Source organism: Jaculus jaculus, chromosome 5 (genome assembly GCF_020740685.1).
Source record: "Jaculus jaculus isolate mJacJac1 chromosome 5, mJacJac1.mat.Y.cur, whole genome shotgun sequence".
Taxonomy (NCBI): Eukaryota; Metazoa; Chordata; class Mammalia; order Rodentia; family Dipodidae; genus Jaculus; species Jaculus jaculus.
The window spans coordinates 135727825-135748996 of record NC_059106.1 but is presented as its reverse complement, the minus strand read 5'-3'; the positions used below and the strand labels follow the sequence as shown (position 1 = coordinate 135748996).

Sequence of the window (21172 nt, the reverse complement as noted above, 5' to 3'; positions counted from 1 at the left end):
TCTGTCAAGGGTGTCATTTTCCTGCAGACTGGTATTTAGGGTACCCGGCTCTGCCCTCAGCCCTTCTCTACCAGTGGAATATTTACTCTAGTAACAATCATCATCTAGGGGTAGGTCCACTATGAAACAGTACAATAGTCTACTATAAAACAATCACCCTGTGGTGGTTTGAATCAGATGTCCTCCATAACCTCTGAATGCTTTGTCCCCACCTGGTGGCAATTTGGGAGGGGGAGCCTTGCTGGAGAAGTATGTTGTTGGGGGCAGGTTACCCGTGTTACAGCCAGCTTCCTTTTGGCAGCATATGGGTCACTCTCTTGCTGCTGTTGTCCACTTGCTGTGGCAGAAGTGAGGTCCACCCTCTGCTCATGTCACATTTCCCCTGCCATCATGAGGCTTCCGCTGTGGACTGTAAACCAAAATATAAAATTTTCTATCCATCAGCTGCTTTATTTATTTCTTTAGTTTTTCGAGGTAGGGTCTCACTCTATTCCAGGCCGACCTGAAATTCACTAGGTAGTCTCAGGGTGGCCTTGAACTCACTTCAATCCTTTTACCTCCACCTCCTGAGTGCTGGGATTAAAGGCGTGCACCACCACGCCCAGCCCATCAGCTGCTTTTAGTTGAGGTGCTTACTCCCAGAAACTCCTACTAATCATTTTAGGGAATAAGGAGCATTGCCAGCAGTGTGTGTATGGATGTATTAATTATTGTGGGTATTAGAGAAAACAGAAAAAAAAGAAGGAAAAACACAGTAAGACTAATGATTAGTATTGGGATGATAATGAGAAAACAGAGGAGAACATAAAAAACGGGCAAGGGCTGGACATAATGAACAGTTTCTGTCCTCAAGGAGAGCTGGTCCAGTAGAACAGGATAAGAAAATAATTATAACAGCTAGTGTTTTGAGCAAATTGTTTCAATTTCCTCTATCATAAATTCATATTATGAAATCCTAACCCCCCAATACTTCAGTATTGGCTATATTTAGAGGCGAGAACTTTTATTTTTATTGTTCTGTTTTTTCAAGATAGGTTCTCACTCTAGTCCAGGCTGACCTGGAATTCACTCTGTAGTCCCAGGCTGGCCCTGAACTCATAATGCTCCTCTTACCTCTGCCTACCAAGTGCTGGGATTAAAGGCATGTGCCACCACACCTGATAACTTTTTAAAAAAATATTTTTATTTATGTATTTGCAAGCAGAGCAAGATACAGAGAATGAGTGCATGAGGGTCTCCAGCCGCTGCAAGTGAACTCCAGATGCATGCACTATATTTGCATCTGCCTTTACATCATGGGTACTGGGGAATCCAACCTGGATCATTAGGCTTTACAGGCAAGTGTCTTAACTGCTAAGCCATCACTTTAGTGCGCGCGCGCGCACACACACACACACACACAATTATTTGTATTATCATCCTTGTGCAGGGGCCATGCTAATCTTCTCTGTATTGTTCCAGTTTTAGTATATGTGTTGACAAAGGAAGTACAATACTTTTTATTTTATTTATTTATTTTTAGTTTGCTTTTTGTTTTTTGAGGTTGGGTCTCACTGTAGCTCAGGCTGACCTGGACTTTGCTATGTAGTCTCAGGGTGGCATTGAACTCTTGGTGATCCTCCTACTTCTGCCTCCTAAGTGCTGGGATTAAAGGTGCGCACCACCACACCTGGCTTTTTATTTTATTTATTTGTGAGCAGAGAGAGACAGAGAATGGGCACACCAGGGCCTCTTGCCACTGCAAATGTACTCCAAATGCATGTGCCACTTTGTGCATTGGGCTTTTTGTGGGTATTGGGGAATTGAACCAGGGCTGACAAGCTTTGTAAGAAAGCACCTTTAACCACTGGGCAATCTCCACAGCCCCAAAGGCAGAACCTTTAAAGATACTGTCTCTTGGGAGGCTGAGGCAGGAGGATTGCTGTGAATTTGAGGCCAGCCTGAGGTTATATATCAAGTACCAGGCCAGTCAGGGCTGGTTGAGGGTGTAGCTCAGTTGGTAGAGTGCCTGCTTACTATGTACAAGGCCCTGGGTTCAATCCCCAATACTGCATAAACCAGGCACACCCCCCCCCCTCAGCACTTGGGAGGCAAAGGCAGGAGAATTAGAAGTTCAAGCTCATCTTTAATTATGGTTTGAGTTTAGGACCAGGCTGGGCTATTTGAGAACCTTCCTCCCCACAAAAGATATGATGAAGTTGAAATGAAAGCTGGGCATGGTGATTTCCACCTGTGATTCCACTATTTGGGAGGCAGAGGCAGGAGGATTGCTGAGAGTTTTGAGACCGTGACTCAAAACAAGTTAAAATGAGACAGTGTGGAACCTAATTCAATCGGTTGGTGTTCTTCTAAGAAGATGGCTGGGAGAATGGCTTAGCAGCTACATTCATGCTTGATTGCAAAGCTTGATGGCCCAGGCTTTGAGCCCCCATTCCTCACACACGGCCAGATGCACAGTGGCGTACGCGTCTGGAGTTTGTTTGCAGTGGTGGGAGGCCCTGGCGGGTCCATTCTCTCTCTGTGTCTCTCTCCTTCTTTCTCTCTATTAATCAATGAGAAATATTTTTTTTCTTTTTTTTTTTTCGAGGTAGGGTTTCACTCTAGCTTAGGCTGACCTGCAATTCACTATGTAGTCTCAGGGTGGCCTTGAACTCATGGCGATCCTCCCATCTCTGCCACCCAAGTGCTGGGATTACAGGCATGCGCCACCACACCTGGCCCTGAGAGATTTAAAAAAAATAAAAAAGCCGGGCGTGGTGGCGCACGCCTTTAATCCCAGCACTTGGGAGGCAGAGGCAGGAGGATCACCATGAGTTCAAGGCCACCCTGAGACTACAGAGTTAATTCCAGGTCAGCCTGGACCAGAGTGAGACCTTACCTCAAAAAACAAAAAAAACAAAAAAAATAAATAAATAAAAAACAAAACCTATTTTATGCTGTTTTTTTTTTTTTTTTTTTTTTTTTTTTTTTTGCTTGCTTTTTCTCCTGAGGCTACTTTGGCTTGGTTCCTACGCCGCCATCTTGACCAGAAGTCTCTTAAAAATATCTCAAAAAAGGAGAGGATGACAAGGTTGCATGCAGAGAAAAGGACAGAAGAGGATCCAGTGAAGAAGACCTCTAGTTTGAGGATGGCCTGGGCTATATTGTATGACCCTGTTTAAAAAAAATTTTTTTTTTAAAGCCAGGTGTGGTGGTGCACGCCTTTAATCCCAGTGCTCGGGAGGCAGAGGTAGGAGGATCACCATGAATTCAAGGCCACCTTGAGAATACAGAGTGAATTCCAGGTCAGCCTGGGTTAGAGTGAGACTCTACCTTGAAAAACCAAAAAAAAAAAAAATAATAATAATTAAATTCCAGGTGTGGTGACACACGCCTTTAATCCCAGCACTTGGGAGGCAGAGGTAGGTGGATCACCATGAGTTCAAGGCCACTGTGAGACTACAGTGTGAATTCCAGGCCAGCCTGGGCTAGAGCGAGACCCTACCTCAAAAACAAATCAAAACAAAAAGCAGTAGCCGCAGCAACAACAAAGGCATTGCTAGATTGATCACTAGTAGTCCTTCAAGGCTCATAAGGAAAACTAGCAGACTACTTTACCCACATCCACATGTAACAGCTGTTCTCCTCCTCCCTAACCCTGTGCGTCCCTCTCCTCTTCTAGCTATGATTGATCATTTGGCTAGGTTTAGAATTCCACCTAGAATTTCATTTCCGTGCCCAATGGACAGCCATTGCTCCAGTTGTAAGGAAATTCTGATGCTTCTGGAGGCGGCAGGTCTTGCCCACAGCCTGCGGAGCAAGGTGGGGCAGTCATGCATGTGTGCACGCTCAAACATGCAGTGGGTGCTGGGCCTGTCTGCTGCTTCGCCCACTGGTGTGTGTGTGTGTCAGGCACATGCATGTCACGGCGTGCATGTGGGAGTCAGATGTCAACCTCTGGTGTTGCTTTGCCTTCCACTCTGAGGCAAGGCAAGTCCCTGCTGCTGCAGCAGATGTTCCATTACCTGGCCTCTGAGCTTTCTGCTTCTTCCATCTCTGTGCAGAACGGGGCTTATAGATGCTGAAGCCCCATGTGAAGTGGGTTTTCATGTGTAGCCAGTCACCCACCGAGACACCTCCCCAGCTCCTCACAATGTTTGTTTTTATTTTGCTTCGAGGTAGGGTCTCACTCTAGCCCAGGCTGACCTAGAATTCACTATGTAGTCTCAGGCTGGCCTCGAACTCACCACAATCTTCCTACGTCTGCCTCCTGGGTGCTGGGATTAAAGACATGCACCACCATGCCTGGCTCACAATTTTTTTTTTTTTTTTTTTTTTGAGGTAGGGTCACACTCTGGTCCAGCCTGACCTGGAATTAACTCTGTCATCTCAGGGTGGCCTTGAACTCATGGCAACCCTCCTACCTCTGCCTCCCGAGTGCTGGGATTAAAGGTGTGAGCCACCACGCCCGGCACAAATTTTTTTTTAAAGCAGGGTGTCATTCTAGCCCAAACTGACCTGGAACTCACTCTAGCCCAGGCTGGCCTTGAACATAAAGCAATCCTCCTATAGTGTTAACAACACAAAAATCTTGTTTAATTGGAGATTTTTTTTTTTTTTTTTACTTATTTGAGGGAGAGTGAGAAAGAGGCTGAGAGAGCGAAAGAAAGACTGAAAGAGAGAGGAGAGATACAACATTTGAACACCTCCTGTGAGCACCGTGTGGAGTGCTAAGAGGGATATCAAATTGTCCTAAACAACAAGCCTCAGTTTCTTCATGCCTGTGGGAAAGCCAGATAGGATGACTTCTGACATCTGTCTGACCTTCTGTGGTAATAGAGGAGTACCAGGATTCCATGGTTCAGAATAGATAATAATTCATAATTAGAATCTCAAAGGACCAGGGCAGGCTCCTAGCACAGAGCCTAGAGTCTATAATCTATGGGTTACACTGGCCCTTGGTTAAGAGGTCATGCCTGCTCCTATACTGGACCCCAAATATTCAAACCGACCCTTGGTTATCCCTGAGCCTTGTTCTGTCCTGCAGAAATAGCTAACATTTACTAGGCAACCAGTTGGTTTTCTTAAGACTGTGAGAAATCACTCAGGCTCCCTGATGAGCAATTGTGATTCCTTCCATGACCTTCATTCCTTCCAAAGACATGCTCTCAATGACCTCTCACCACAGCTTTCCCATACCTTGTGTTTAAGTAGTTTTGTTAAGTGGTTAACTTGGCTAGGTGAACTTAGCTAACGATGTAATGCAATTAATTCTTTATATCTTTATTTTTAAAATTAGCACTGCCCAAGGGAGATGTACGGATGGATGGTATCTCTGTTGCTGACATTAGAGCCGTTGTCTAGAGCATTTTTTTTTAACCACAAATACTCATGGTGGAATTATTCACAATAAAGTATGGACAAACAAAAACAAAACAAAACAAAAACTATAGCTTAGTCAGGCATGATAGCACACATCTTTAATCCCAGCACTTGTGAGGCAGAGGTAGGTGGACCACTGTGAGGTTGGGGTCACCCAGAGACAACATAGTGAATTCCAGGTCAGCCTGGACTAGAGTGAAACCCTACCTTGAAAAACAACAACAACAATAACAAAAACCCAACCAACCAACCAACAAACAAAAAATCTATAGCTTTGCTGAGATTCCCCCCCCCTTTACCACTCAGGTGTTTGTGGAAGAAAATCTGGAATTGCTGCCACACATCGACCTGGGCCACGGTATGAGCCCTGGGCTCCCCTCCCCAGATGGCAGGGATACCCAAAAAGCCATGCACAGCAACCTGGCACCAAGGGAAATACGGGGGTTCAATATTGTGCCCCGCTGCTGGATAGCAGATGATCCGGGGCTTTTCCTTCCCGTGGGCCTGCAGGCGCTTGGGGGCCTCGTTGGCATAGAACTTGCTCTTCCAGTTGTGGTCATCCTGCCCTACAAGGAACAGGAAGGTGGTGTTGGACCTTTCCACTGGAATGAAGCTCTTCTTGTACGGCTCTTCCAAAGGATAGCCACACTGTCTGAAAAGCCACTTTTGGTTACCTTGATTCGATTTCTGTTGATACCCACATTGGGCAAAATCTTATCCTTGCAGTATAAGATTCCACCAGCATTGGCCTCTGAGCCATTGATAATGACAGCAGCTGTGATGCCCTTCAGGAAAGAGGCCATGGAGAGGCAGAGTTCTCCCCCTTTGGAAGACCCAGGCAGTCCAATTCCTGGGCCCTTTACCTCAGGGTGGTTAAGCAGGTGGTTCACAGCTTCTTCAAAGCACTCCAGGTAAAGGGTGTCAATGTTCTTGGGGAGGTCATCATAGTTGTAATAAGCCAGAGCCATCACAGCGAAACCCTTTCCCGATACCCCAGCAGACCACCTCCAGTTCCGTCAAGGACCAGGATGCCAGGAAAGGGCCCAGGTCCTGGAGTTGGTCTGAAGCTGCTCAGCTATTCCCATTTGTCTTCTCCTTCAGGAGCTGCTGTCTCGAGCATTTTTTAATTCTTCAGAGGAGTTTCTAGGCAAGGCTGAGAGCCTCCGTGCAGAGGCGCTAACAGTTTAGCAATGTGCTGATGTGTTATCCAAGGCTCTGGGGAAAGAAGTTCAAGATGCAAAGGTGAGTCGAGATATATATACATATATATACGCACACACACATATATGATAAAATAACATTTTTTTCATGTAAAATATGTTTTATTGTTCTTTAAAAGGGTTCAGGGTTTGGTTTTAAATCAGGCTGCACACCTTTCATCAGTCTGACATCTCTCACCATGTCAAACTGGCTTCATTAAACGCAAAAGAAAAAATGTTTTAATTTTGAGAAAAAAGTCCAGTTCTGAGAACAATAAACATTAGTCTAATTTAAAACAAAATGGGGTTGTTTCATGTTTCTTTACACACCCTCCTCCTCACAGAGCCAGGAATGTAATTCTCCCGACTCAGGCAGGCATTGATATCGATGGACACTGCATGCATGCACCCTCACGCATGTGTGCGCACACAGACAAAATTCAGAGTGTTTGTTAAATAAGATTTTGTTGGTGTTTGGATTGATCAAAACCCTTGCAGTCAACAGTTCACTAGACTTACAGGGTAAGATGCTGATTGAGTCTATGTAAAATAACATATTTTTTGAGACCAGGTGTTACTTTGTAGCCCAGGCTGGCCTCATACTTGAGATCTTCTGCCTCAGTCTCCTGAGTAGTGCTGAGCATTCAGGCAGACACTATAATGCCTGGCTTCAAAGGTGAGCGCCTGGGAGATATGAATGTGATCACAGCGACCATCTTGGTTATCATCCCACTGATCTACAAATTCATCAGGTTTTTGGTGGATTTGAGTGATGAACCCAATCTGTCAGAAGAAAATAAAGGGGACTCTACTCAACAAATACATCTTCATTTACCCTGTGGCTTTATTTCCTTGGCTTAAGATTAATCAGCTGGGCTGGAGAGATGGCTTAGCGGTTAAGCGCTTGCCTGTGAAGCCTAAGAACCCCGGTTCAAGGCTCGGTTCCCCAGGTCCCACATTAGCCAGATGCACAAGGAGGCGCACACATCTGGAGTTCATTTGCAGAGGCTAGAAGCCCTGGCGCGCCTATTCTCTCTCTCTCCCTCTTTCTCTCTGTGTCTGTCGCTCTCAAATAAATAAATAAATAAAAATTAAAAAGATTAATCAGCTGGTTGAAATAAACTTACTTATGTGTGGAAGGAACTTGGAATTGGAGCTCAAGATTCTTTCTCATGTACACGCTTCCAGCTCACCGTTGATTCTGTTAGTAGTAGCAGATGGGTGTGTGTGTGTGGGGGGCAAATCACCTAACTTCTCCCAGCCTCAGCTTTCTCTCTCGTCAAATGGCATGGTAGTGTACTACCTCAGAGTACTGGGCTGGAAAGATTGCTCAGAGGTTAGAGGTACTTGTCTGCAAAGCCTGATAGCTCAGAATTGGATTCCTTTCTTCCCACATAAAGCCAGATGCACAAAGGGGGACCATGCATCTGAAATTCAGGGCAGCAGGCCCTGGCATGCCCATTCTTTTTCTCTGCTTGAAAATGAATAAATACAAAAAATAGAGATGCTATATTGAAAGAGCCACATCAGTACTAGCACATCACAGGTATATGTCAGTTGTTTCTAATGTCATCAGTACTAATTTGTAGTTTACAGTAGAATCAGGGTGAAAATGATGCACGTGAAGCCACTGTGATTGTCTTGAAACACACTGCCAGTTCTTAAATTTTTAAATTTTTTTTCAGATTTATTAATTTTTAAATTAATTAAATTTTTTGTTCATTTTTATTTATTTATTTGAGAGTGACAGACAGAGAAAGAGGCAGATAGAGACAGAGAGAGAGAATGAGCGCGCCAGGGCCTCCAGCCGCTGCGAATGAACTTCAGACATGTGCGCCCCCTTGTGCATCTGGCTAACGTGGGTCCTGGGGAATCGAGCCTTGAGCCGGGGTTGTTCAGCTTCACAGGCAAGTGCTTAACCGCTAAGCCATCTCTCCAGCCCTCTTTTTTTTTTTTTTTAGTGTTTTGAAGTAGGGTCTCTGGACCAGGCTGACCTGGAATTCACTATGGAGTCTCAGGGTTGCCTCGAACTCACGGCGATCCTCCTACCTCTGCCTCCCGAGTGCTGGGATTAAAGGTGTGCGTCACCACGCCCAGCTTCATCTCCAGCCCTCTTAATTGTTTTTTTTTTTTTTTTTTTTTTTTTTTTAAATTTTTGTTCTGTTTTATTTATTTATTTGAGAGGAACAGACAGAGAGAGAATGAGGCCAAGAGAGAGAGAGAGAGAGAATGGGCACACCAGGGTCTCCAGCCACTGCAAACGAACTCCAGACGCGTGCACCCCCTTGTGCATCTGGCTAACGTGGGTCCTGGGGAATTGAGCCTTGAACTGGAGTCCTTAGGCTTCACAGGCAAGTGCTTAACCACTAAGCCATCTCTCCAGCCCCCTCTTAATTGTTTTATCAATTACTTTTTCATCACTGGGACAATTCCCTGACCAGAAGCAGTTTATGGAATTTATTTCAGTTTACAGCTATTTGAAAAAAATATTTTATTTGCATGTGTGTATAGGTGGGGTGGTGTACCAGTCTCTCTCTCCTGCAGGCAAATGGCAGATGCATGTGCCGCTTTTTGTTTCTGGCTTTACGTGGGTGCTAGGAATCTGGACTGGGGTTAGTAGGATTTGCAAACCAGCACCTTTTTCATCGCTGAGTCCTCTCCCCAGCCCTCAGCTTACAGTTTTGGAATTTTCTATCGTGGCAGAGAAAGAATGGCAAGAGCAGATGGCCCGCGTCACATCCCCACCCCAGTAGACAAGAAGTAGAAACTACAAAAGCAATAAGTGGGGCTGGATTCTAACACCCCAAGTCCTGTCCTTCATGACACACCTTCTCTGGCAAAGTTCTACCTCTCTCTCTCTTTTAAATTTTTATTTTTTGTTGACAACTTCTGTATTTACAGACAATAAAGCATGGTACTTCCCTCCCCTCCCCCACTTCCTCCTTCCCAACTCTGCTCTCTGTCATATCCCCTCCGGCTCTCCATCAGTCTCTCTTTATTTGATGTCATCATCTTTTTCTCCTATTATGAAGGTCTTGTGAAGGTATCACTAGGCACTGCGAGGTCATGGGTATGAGGGAAATTTCTGTCTGGACAGTTGCATTGTAAGGATTGGTGCCCTTCCTTTGGCTCTTCCATTCTTTTTTTTTTTTTTAATTTTTTTGTTTATTTTTATGCATCTATTTGATAGCGACAGAGAGAGAGAGAGTATGGGTGTGCCAGGGCCTCCAGCCACTGCAAACGAACTCCAGATGCATGCGCCCCCTTGTGCATCTGGCTAACGTGGGTCCTGGGGAATCGAGCCTCGAACCGGGGTCCTTAGGCTTCATAGGCAAGTGCTTAACCGCTAAGCCATTTCTCCAGCCCTCTTCCATTCTTTCCGTCACTTCTTCTGCAATGGACCCTGAGCCTTGGAGGGTATGATACTCTCTCTCTCTTTTTGAGATAGGGTCTTGCTCTAGCCCAGGCTGACCTGGAATTTACTATGTAGTCTCAGGGTGGCCTCAAACTCATGGTGATACTCTTACTTCTTGGGATTAAAGGCGTGCATCACCATGCCAGGCTAACCTCTTAAAGACTCTATAAACTTTCCAAACAGTGCCACCAACTGGGGATTAAGTATTTAAACATCTGAGTCTGTGGGGGACATTTTAAATTCAAACCACCACAGTTGTCCAACTGTCTGTGTGACCAGAGAAGAGTGAGAGAAGGCTTCACACAAGAAATAGATTTAGGGCTGGAGAGATGGCTTAGCGGTTAAGTGCTTGCCTGTGAAGCCTAAGAACCCCGGTTCAAGGCTCGGTTCCCCAGGTCCCACATTAACCAGATGCACAAGGGGGCGCATACATCTGGAGTTCGTTTGCAGAGGCTAGAAGCCCTGGCACGCCTATTCTCTCTCTCTCCCTCTTTCTCTCTGTGTCTGTCGCTCTCAAATAAATAAATAAATAATGAACAAAAAAATGTTAAAAAAAAAAAAAAGAAATGGATTTGAAGAGGGAGGGCAAGACTAAAGAGGTGGAGGGGAGCACCAGGGCCTGGCTAAATTCTCATTTAAGTGTGAATGAACTGTAGGCACTGTGGGGAAGTAGGCAAGTCTAGGCTCTGCCTTTATGTATATGTATAGTTTCAGCAACTTAGCTCCTCTTATTTTCATTAAAAAAATTATCTAGCGCTGAGTGTGGTGGTGCACACCTTTAATCTCAGCACTCAGGAGGTAGAGGTAGGAGGATCACTGTGAGTTCAAGGCCATTGTGAGACTACATACGGAATTACAGGTCAGCCTGGGCTAGAGTGAGATCCTACCTTGAACACCCCCCAAAAAAATTATTTAGGGGCTAGAGAGGTGGCTTAGTGGTTAAGGCGCTTGCTGGCAAAGCCAAAGGACCCAGGTTCGATTCCTTAGTACCCACATAAAGCTAGATGCACAGGTGGTTACATGTGGCTGGAGTTTGTTTGCAGTGGCTGGAAGCCCTGGCGTGCCCATTCTCTCTCTCTTTCTTTCTATCATAAATAAATAAATAAATTAATTAATTAAATAAAATAGCTGGGCGTGGTAGCACACACCTTTAACCCCAGAACCCAGAACTCAGGAGGTAGAGGTAGAAGGTTTGCTATAAATTTGAGGCAGCCTGAGACTACAGAGTGAATTTCAGGTCAGTCTGGGCTAGAGTGAGACCCTATCTCCGAGAAAAAAAAAAATTTAAATTTGTTTTACTGTGTGGTTATTTTATTAAAAAGATTTAAACTCGGACTAAAGAGATGGCTCAATGGTTAAGGTGTTTGCCTACAAAGCCTGATTTTGAGTCCCCAGTACCTATGTAAAGCCAGATGCACAGGGTGGCACATGCATCTGGAGTTTGTTTGCAGTGGCTCTGGTGAGCCCATTCATTCTCATTCTCTCTCCTCCTCCCTCTCAAGATAACTAATTAAATAAAATATTTTCAAAAGTTTTAAACTCAGATGGGCGTGGTTGTACATCTGAGAGAGAATTGAGCATCTCGATACCAGTCAAGAGTCACTGGAAGGCTGGGTGTAATGACTGCCACTTGCACTAGGGAAACTGAGGAAAAGGGGATTGCTGTGAGTTTGAGGCTAGCCAGGGCTACACAGAGACCTTGTCTCAAAAAAGAGTGTGTGTAGGGCTGGAGAGATGGCTTAGCGGTTAAGCGCTTGCCTGTGAAGCCTAAGGACCCCGGTTCGAGGCTCGGTTCCCCAGGTCCCACGTTAGCCAGATGCACAAGGGGGCGCACGCGTCTGGAGTTCGTTTGCAGAGGCTGGAAGCCCTGGCGCGCCCATTCTCTCTCTCTCCCTCTATCTGTCTTTCTCTCTGTGTCTGTCGCTCTCAAATAAATAAATAAAAAATTTAAAAAATATATTTAAAAAAAAAGAGTGTGTGTGGGCACGGTGTGTTGGAGAGATAGCTCCGAGGCTAAGGGCACTTGTTTGCAAAGCTTGATAGCCTGGGTTCAAATCCCCCATTTTCACATAAAGCCAGATGCACTGAATGATACACCAGGGCCTCTAGCCACTGTAACAGACTCCAAACGCCCATGCCACCTTATGTGTGTCCTGGGGAATTGAGCCTGGATTCTTTGGCTTTGCAGGCAAGAGCCTTAACTGCCAAGCCTTCTCCCCAGCCTTCTTGCCTTTTCCCCCCTTGACAGATTGACCTGTATATGGGCGAGGCAGAGAGGAAGGGCATGTGGTGTGGCATAGGGTGTGTGGTGCACTCATTCTGAGAATTGGTTGGACATTGTCCTGGGTGTTGAGAATCTTTTGAGCATTTCAGACCTACTGAAATGTTTGGATGAGTTGGCTGGCCTCCAACTCAAGGCAATTCCCCTACCTCGGCCTCCTTTTAGTGCTGGGACTAAAGGTGTGTGCCACCACACCCGGCTTCAAGTTGTTTCCTAATGCTGAGGCTTCTCTGTCACCAAAAGTTCTAGAATAGGAGAGGAAGGAAACTTTAGAGAGTTGTCAATACTGTTCTTTTTTTGTTTTTTAAATTATTTATTTATATTCACAAGGGGCGGCGGGGGGAAAGAATGGGCATGCCAGGGCCTTCTGCCACTGCAAATGAACTCTAGATACATGTTCCACTTTGTGCATCTGGTTTTGTGTGGGTACTGAGGAATTTAACCTGGGCCATTAGGCTTTGCAAGCAAGCACCTTTAACTGCTGAGCCATCTCCCCAGCCCCTAATGCTGTTCTTATTAACTAGTCTGATTTGAAGACTAGCCCACACTTGTCTAATTCTGGGGAAGGATGCGTCTGGCCACAAGGTGGCGCTCCTGCCCTTCCAGTTTGATACCCTCTGTCTGGCAATTGGCCCAACCTCTGGTCAGAAGGAGGCTATTGGATTGCTTCCGTGAATGCCGGTGCCACCAAATTCCCGTGAGGAGGTCAGGGCTGAACCTGTCTGTCTGCACATGTCTGTACAGGAAGACAAAACGTGAGACACAAGAGGACAAATCTCAAAAATGCTTCAAAATTGCAATAATAGAATCCCTATTTCACTGAGCTATGTTACCAAAGTTATAGGATGAGAGAGTGACTTCAGAAGACAGATTTAGGGCTGGACAGATGGCTTAGCAGTTAAGCGCTTGCCTGTGAAGCCTAAGGACCCTGGCTTGAGGCTCAGTTCCCCAGGACCCACGTAAGCCAGATGCACAGGGTGGTGCACGCATCTGGAATTCGTTTGCAATGGTGTGCCCATTCTTTCTTTATCTATCTGGCTCGTTCTCTCTCTGTCTGTCACTCTCAAATAAATAAATAAATAAAATTAAACAAAAAACTTAAAAAAAAAAATAAGAGATTTAAGAGCTGGGTGTGGTGGAGCGTGCCTTTGATCCCAGCATTTGAAAGGCAGAGCATTAGAGAGGCAGAGGTAGGAGGATTGCCGTGAGTTCGAGGCCACCCTGAGACTACAGAGTGAATTCCAGGTCAGCCTGAGCCAGAGTGAGACCCTACCTCAAAAACAAAACAAAAAAAAAAAAAAAAAACTAAAAAACAAAATAAAAAGAAGACAGATTTAGCTGGGTGTGGTGTTTCACACCTTTAATCCTAGCACTCGGGAGGCAGAGGTAGGAGGATCACCATGAGTTTGAGGCCACCCTGAGACTCCATAGTGAATTCTAGGTCAGCCTGGGCTAGAGTGAGACCCTATCTCGAAAAACAAGAAACAAACAAACAAGCAAAAAAGGCAGATTTTAGGAAATTAGAACTTAGTTCAGTTGGTAGAGTGGTTGCCTGGGATGCAGGAGGCTCTGAATTTAATCCCAAGAATTATATAAAACCGAGGTGGGGGAGAGGAAATGAAGACAGAGATTCAAGTCACTCTCCATGCTTCTTACAGTCTCTGTTTCCAAACAAAATTTTAAATATTTTTCTCATTTCAAAATTAACATGCTAGCCTGGCGTGGTGACTCATGCCTATAATCCCAGCCTCTGGGAGGCTGAGGTAAGAGGATCATCAAGAGTTTGAGGACAGCCTAAGCTAGAGTGAGACCCTATCTCAGAAACAAAAGCCAATGAGCTAGCGTGGTGGTGCATGCCTTTAATCCCAGCACTTGGGAGGCAAAGGTAAGAGGATCACCATGAATTCAAGGTCACCTTGAGATTACATAATGAAATCCAGGTCAGCTGAGACCTTACCTCGAAAACCAACCAAACAAACAAGAAAACCTAGGCTGGAGAGATGGCTCTGTTGAAGTATTTACCTGCAAAGCCTAAGGACCCAGGTTTGATTTCCTAGGACCCACATAAAGCCAGGTGTACAAGGTGGCACATGTGTCTAGAGTTTCTACAGTGGGTAGAGGCCCTGGCTTGCCCATTTTTTTCTTCTTTCAAATAAACAAATAATGAAATATTTAAAAAATGCACCTTATTTAACCCCCCTCAGAAACACCCAAATGCTTGTAGTAAAGTCAATTATAGAAAAGATAAAAAACATCACACAGACTTTAATCTCTCAGTGACAACTAGTAACATTGGGCAAATTTTCTTCTCATTTTTTCCTCACATGTATCCATGTTTATTTACATTTAGGAGATCAATGCCTTAACATTCAGACAACTAGAGTTTCTTAAGTGTTTATATATGTTTCATATCAACATTTACATATACTTAATAAAATAAGGGGCTGGGTAGATGACAGTGGATAAAGTGCTTACCTCTAAACTGGAATACCTAAACTCATTTGCGTAAATCCATGTAAAAAATTGGAAGCATTTGGTGTGCCTCTAATCCCGATGCAGAAATCAGAGACAAGAATTTCCAGGAAGCTCAGAGAGCCCAGCAAAGAACAATAGCAAAATGAAAATCCGCAGAGAGAAAACTTGCCTCCAAATAAGGTGGAAAGGCAAGGACCAAACCCAAAAGTATGCTGTGGCATTGTACTCATACACTCACCTGCACACACGAGAACACAAAATTAAAATAGCATTAAAAATAATAAAAAAATAAAATAGCATTAAATGTGCCCTTTTGTGTCTGACCTTTTAAACTCAATATTATGAGCATTTTCTATTTTGCTAAACTTAATTTATTTATTTTATTATTTATTTATTTACTTTATGGCCTTGAAAAGGGCCTTTGTTGGTGGATATTTTGCTAAACTTTAAAACCATTAACTCTTTAACTTTTTGGTGTGTGGTGTGGTGTGTAGTGTATGTGTGGAGGCCAGAGGATGATGGTGGGTGTCCTCCGCTTTTCATTTATGCACCTCTCTCCTTGAGTTGGAATCTCTCACTCAATCCTGCTGTTGACTTGCTGGGTTTTTTGGTCAGCAAGCCCCAGCGATTCTCATCTTTGCACACACAGGAATGGGGTTACAGACATGATACACAGCTGTTTATGTGGGTGCTGGGAAATCAAACTCAGGCCCTCATGCTTGCATAACAAAGTGTTCATCACTGCTGTGCTATCTCCCGTGGCCCCACGACATTAATTTTACTTGTTTTTTTCTTGGTTTTTCGAGGTAGGGTCTCACTCTAGCCCAGGCTGACCTGGAATTCACTGTGGAGTCTCAGGATGGCCTCGAACTCACGGCTATCCTCCTACCTCTGCCTCCTGAGTGCTGGGATTAAAGGCGTGCGCCACCACGCCCGGCCCACGACTTTAATTTTAATGAGGGAACAATAGTCTCTGTGGGTGTGTCGTGTATGCATGAATATGTGCACATCTGTGTGCCTCATAGACACTCCTGTAGAGGCCAGACAACATCAGTGTCCTCTATTGCTTTTTTGCCTTATTTCCTTGAAATTGGGTTTCTCACAGAACCTAGAACTGTCATTTTTTTTTTTTTTTTTAGTCAGATTTGTGAGGTGGGTGGGAACAGTTTGCATTCAGGTTCACATTGATGACAGAAATCACATGACCAAGAGCAGTTTGTGGGGGAAAAAAAGGTTTATTTTGGCTTACAAACTCGAGGGGAAGCTCCACGATGGCAGGAGAAAATGATGGCATGAGCAGAGAGTGGACATCACCCCCTGGCCAACATTAGGTGGACAACAGCAACAGGAAAGTGTGCCAAACACTAGCAAGGGGACACAGGGTATAACACCCATAAGTCCACCCCCAACAATACACTTCCTCCAGGAGGATTCAATTCCCACATTGCCACCAGACGGGCACCTAAGCATTCAGAACATGAGTCTATGGGGGACACCTGAATCAAACCACCACACAACCCTAATTAAACTGTGGCTAAACACAGTGAAATTCTCGTCTGATTTCAATGAATAAGTTGTCTCTGCTGTTTGACTTTATCTCAGCTCTTTCATCTATCCCAGATTTGGTTTGTTTCTTCCTTTCTCTTTCCCTCCCTCCCTCCTTCCTTCCCTCCTTCCCTTCTTTCCTTCCTCCCTCCCTCCCCCTCTCTCTTTCTTTCTGAGTTAGGGTATCTCTCTAACCTAGGCTTATCTGGAATTCACTATGTAGTCTCAGGGTGGCCTCAAACTCATGGCCCTTTTCCTACCTTGGCTCCCTAAGTGCTGGGATTAAAGGTGTGCGCCACCACACCTGGGTTAAGTTTTCTTTTCAAAGTCCCTTTAAGAAACAAAGCAGGGTCTTGGAAGTTCTGCTTCATTTTCCTCCCCTGGTGCAAACTCACCATGTGGCCTGGGTGGGGAGATGAAGAATGGGTGTCACAGCCACAGAGCGCAGGCTTCCCGCTCTACTCCAAGGCGACCATGTTTAGATTCTGAGACGGGAAGTGGAGGGTGAGGAGGTTACAGTGGCCTTTTCTTTAACATTCCTTTTTTTTTTTTTTTTTTTTTTGAGGTAGGGTCTTGCTTTATGTAGTCTCAGGGTGGCCTTGAACTCAATATGATCCTCCTACTCTGCATCCTGAATGCTGGGATTAAAGGCATGCGCCACCACGCCTGGCACATTTCCTTTTGTTATATACTAATTAAAAAAAAATTTAGCCAGGCGTGGTGGCGCACACCTTTAAACCCAGCACTTGGGAGGCAGAGATAGGAAGATCCCCTTGAGTTCAAGGCCACCCTGAGACTACATAGTGAATTCCAGGTCAGCCTGGGCTAGAGCGAGACCCTACCTCGAAAAACAAAACAAAACAAAATCATTTATTTGAGACAGAGAGAGAATGGGTGCACCAGGGCCTTCAGCTGCTGCAAACAAGCCCCAGATGCATATGCTACCTTTTCATCATACTAAATTTTTATACTTTTTTATTGACAGCTTCCATAATTATAGACTATAAACCATGATTAATTCCCTCCCATTCCCACTTTTTCCTTCATAAATCCACCCTCCATCGTATTCCCTCCCCTCTCAATTAGCCTCTCTTTTATTTTGATGTCATCATCTTTTCCTCAGATTATGAAGATCTTTTTTATTTTATTTTATTTTTTTTCCTGCTGTCTAGTCAGCCCCATTGCTCTTCTGCTTCTTGGTATCAGCACTGTCTCCCCATCATCTTCAGCTGCCTGCTTGCCCACTGTTGCTTCAGCCTCCTCATCTTCATCTCCATCCTGCTCCTCACCATCACCCCCTTCCCACCTTCTTCGCCTACATTACTGTCAGCTTCCTGCTCCCTGTTTTCTTCACTCACACATTCCCATTGGCAGGGGCTTCTCTTCCATTTTCTGCCTCTTTCACAATCCCTCCTTTTCCTTTACGTCCTTGGTGGTGATTTTGGACCTGCTGGGTATAGCCATGTCTGACATTGAGACCCTAGACAAAGAAAAGGAAAAAGAAAGCACGTTTGAGGACTGGCGAGAAAGCTGCCAAAGGCCACGGTAAAGAAGGTGGGCAACAAAGGTGGCTGGTTGCAGCACCTCAGGGTGACAGACCAGGAACAAAGAAAAGGTAGCTTTTAGGAGCAGCCAGTGGGGGCTCTTATTTAAGTCTTAAATTCATTTAGTAACTGTCTTCTCTGTGTCCTGAATTAAGTTTCCTATTTGTTTGAGTCTTCTTTTAGGTCACTGATCCTTTTAAAAAAGTAGGACTTGGTGCTGGGTAAATGGCTTGGCAGTTAAAGGCATGTGCTTGCAAAGCTTGACAGCCCAGGTTTGAATCCACAGTAACCACAAAAGGACAGGTACACAAAATAGCACATGTGTCTGGAGTTTCTTTTTAGGGGCAAGAGGCCCTGGTACACCCATTCTCTTTCTGTCTTTCTCTCTCTCTCTCCTTGTAAATAAATAATGAATTAAAACCCCCCCTTTTTTTTTTTTTTTTTGTTTTTGTTTTTGAGGTAGGGTCTCACTGTAGTGAAGGCTGACCTAGAATTCACTCTGTAGTCTCAGTGTGGCCCCAAACTCATGGCAATCCTCCTACCTCAGTATCCCAAGTGCTGGGATTAAAGGCATGCACTACCATGCCTGGCAAAGCTTTTTTTTTTTTTTTTTTTTTTTAAGTAGGAACTTGGTAGGGCAGGGAAGATGGCTCATGCTTGCAAAGTTGGCCAGCATGATGGTCTCATCAAACCATCCATGTAAGCCCAATTCAGAGAGTAGTGCAAGTATCTGGCATTTGTTTGCACAGGCAAGAGGTTATGGAGTGCACATGCTCACAAACACACAGCTAAATAAGTAAGTGAACAAGTAAAAATTAAAAGTAAGACTGAAAATCTTTTCTGGCATTTCAGCGATCTGGTTGTTTTCCCAAGTGGAAGAACTGTCAGCTTGTGGGGTGCTGTGGTGGAAGGTCTTCTAGTTTCTTCGTAGTGTCTTACACATGTGTTGGAGAGTATGTGCCCTTGGGTTTATTATACTCATCTCCTCCCCTCCCCACTGTTTTTGCTTGTTTATTTCATTTATTTGAATTTTCTTTTTTTTAAATATTGTGTTTTTATTTATTTGAGAGAGAGAGAAAGAGAGAGAGAGAGAGGGAGGGAGAGAATAGGCACATCTCAGAGTCTTCAGCTGCTGCAAACGAACTCCAGATGCATGTGCCACCTTGTGCATCTGTCTTAGGTGGGTCCTAGGGAAGGAACTGGGAAGGGGGAAAGAAGGCAAAAAGGGGTAGAGGAAGAATGAGAAGAAAAGTACAAGGGTTAGAAGTGTGAAAGCCAGTAGAGAAAACACAGATTATTAGGTTTGGAGAAAAAGAGGCTTTTTTTTTTTTTTTTTTTTTTTTTTTTTAAGAGACACGGTCTCACTCTAGCTTAGCCTGACCTGGAAATCAATCTCTAGTCCCAGTCTGGCTTTGAACTCATGGTGATCCTCCTCTTCAGCATCCCAAATGTTGGGATGAAAGGTATGCACCACCATGACCAGCTATTTTTCAACTTTTTATTGACAATTTCCATAAGTATAGACAATATGCCATGTCCATAATCCCCTCTCACTATCCCACAAAACCCTTTTCTTATGAAATATAAGTTATAACATATCAATTTAAAATTTAAATAAAGTATAAAAGTATACATACTAAAATTAACAAAAACACATAAAAAGATACATATGTATATAAAAATAGAAAATAAGTGAAAAAAAGGGGTTTTGGGGCTGGTTCAGGTGGTAAAGTGCTTGCTGTACAAGTTGAGGACCAGAGTTCACATTCCTAGCACCCATATGCAAAGTAAATGTGGTAGTGCATAACTATAATCCTAGTGTTTGAGAGGTGGAGAGAGATGAATACCCAAGGCAACTTAGCTAGCTAGACTAGTCAAATTGATGAACTTTGGGTTCAATGAGAGACCTTTTGTCAAAGAATACAGTATAGAGCTTCGTTTTCATTCTTATATATCACATGTGACAATTATGGATTATTTTATTTATTCAAAATAAGGAAAGCAAGACCTTACCTTGGAAAAAAACCCAATAAATAAATTAAAAAAATAAAATAAAATTGGGGGCTGGGGAGAAGGCTTAGGGGTTAAAGGTATTTGCTTGTAAAGCCTGCTGACTGATGTTCAATTCCCCAGTATCCACATACTGTGTCAGGTGCATAAAGTAACACATACATCTGGAGTTTGTTTGCAGCAGCAAGAAGCCCTGGAATGTCCAATTTCTCTGTCTGTATCTGTCTGTCTGTCTCACTCTCTCCTCACAAATAAAAAATAATAAATAAATTTGATCCAGGCATGGTAGTACATGCCTTTAATTCTAGCACTCATGAGACAGATATAGGAGGCTTGCTGTGAGTTTGAGGCCAGCCTGAGACTACAGAGTAAATTCCAGGTCAGCCTGGGCTAGACTGAAACCCTACCTTGAATCCCACCCCAAATAGCAATAAGTAAATTTGAAGAAAGCTTATTGCAGAGCAAAGGTACATGGTAAGGGACAAGTGCAAACTTACTAAGAGAAAGTGAGACCACACAATCATGGTTTTATATGTTTTTTGTTTCCCTCACTTCCTCTTCACTTCTACATATGGTTGGTTACTAAGCACTCAGAAAGAGAGTTACACCAGTCTTGAAGAAGAGTGTGGATACAGAACAGATCTTATCACCTTAGCCTTGAGTAAAACAGATATAGTTAAAGAATGACACAAGGGCTTAGACATTCAGGTCTAGTTGCCTGGTGTCTGTTATTTATTTTTGAAAGGACAGTGGAATTGTAAGGTCAAAGTTTGTCTCTGGGGACAAATGACAGATTATACTATCTTAGATGCTGTTTACTTATTCAGTAGGGGCAATTATCAGATTAGTTAGTGTCAGAAAAGACTCAAGTAGTTTTTAGGGACAATGACTGAAGGCATCTCAGTAGGTTTGGGATGTGCTTGAAGGGGAGAAGGAAGGATGAAGCATAAATCCAGAGACATAATACCTACATGGAAGGACCAATGGGTGGACATTACAGAGGTCTGCTAGGTGAATCCCATGAGGAAATGCAGATGCATACCATGAAGTGTCATTCAAATGAAGGGAAGTAAAGTTCTACTGTATTAAAACCTGCTTGGGGTCTGCAACAATTGAGCCTCCAAAATCTGTTCATTGTCATATCTTATGTAGTCACATGGCCATCAGGGGCTGTGGCAAAAACTGTAATTAAATGCTTCCAATTATCTTGGAAGAACTACATTTGAATATTTATACCCGAATGGGATACTTAAGAGTGAAAATAGCTTCATATAATTTAGATCTAGGCTTGCCATCCAATTCAGCAAAGTCAATTTCCTGCCAAATTGTGAATGAAAAATAC

At 43.9% G+C, this 21172-nt stretch overlaps 1 non-coding gene and 1 pseudogene across 1 annotated transcript; both read right to left on the bottom strand.

The window, feature by feature from the left end:
* The window catches only part of LOC101601109, a 121725-nt pseudogene that overhangs the window by 24389 nt on the left and 76164 nt on the right, over positions 1–21172 (bottom strand).
* Positions 1384–1491, bottom strand: LOC123461168. The gene has a single exon (XR_006637482.1). It is a non-coding gene; the product is annotated as a U6 spliceosomal RNA (small nuclear RNA).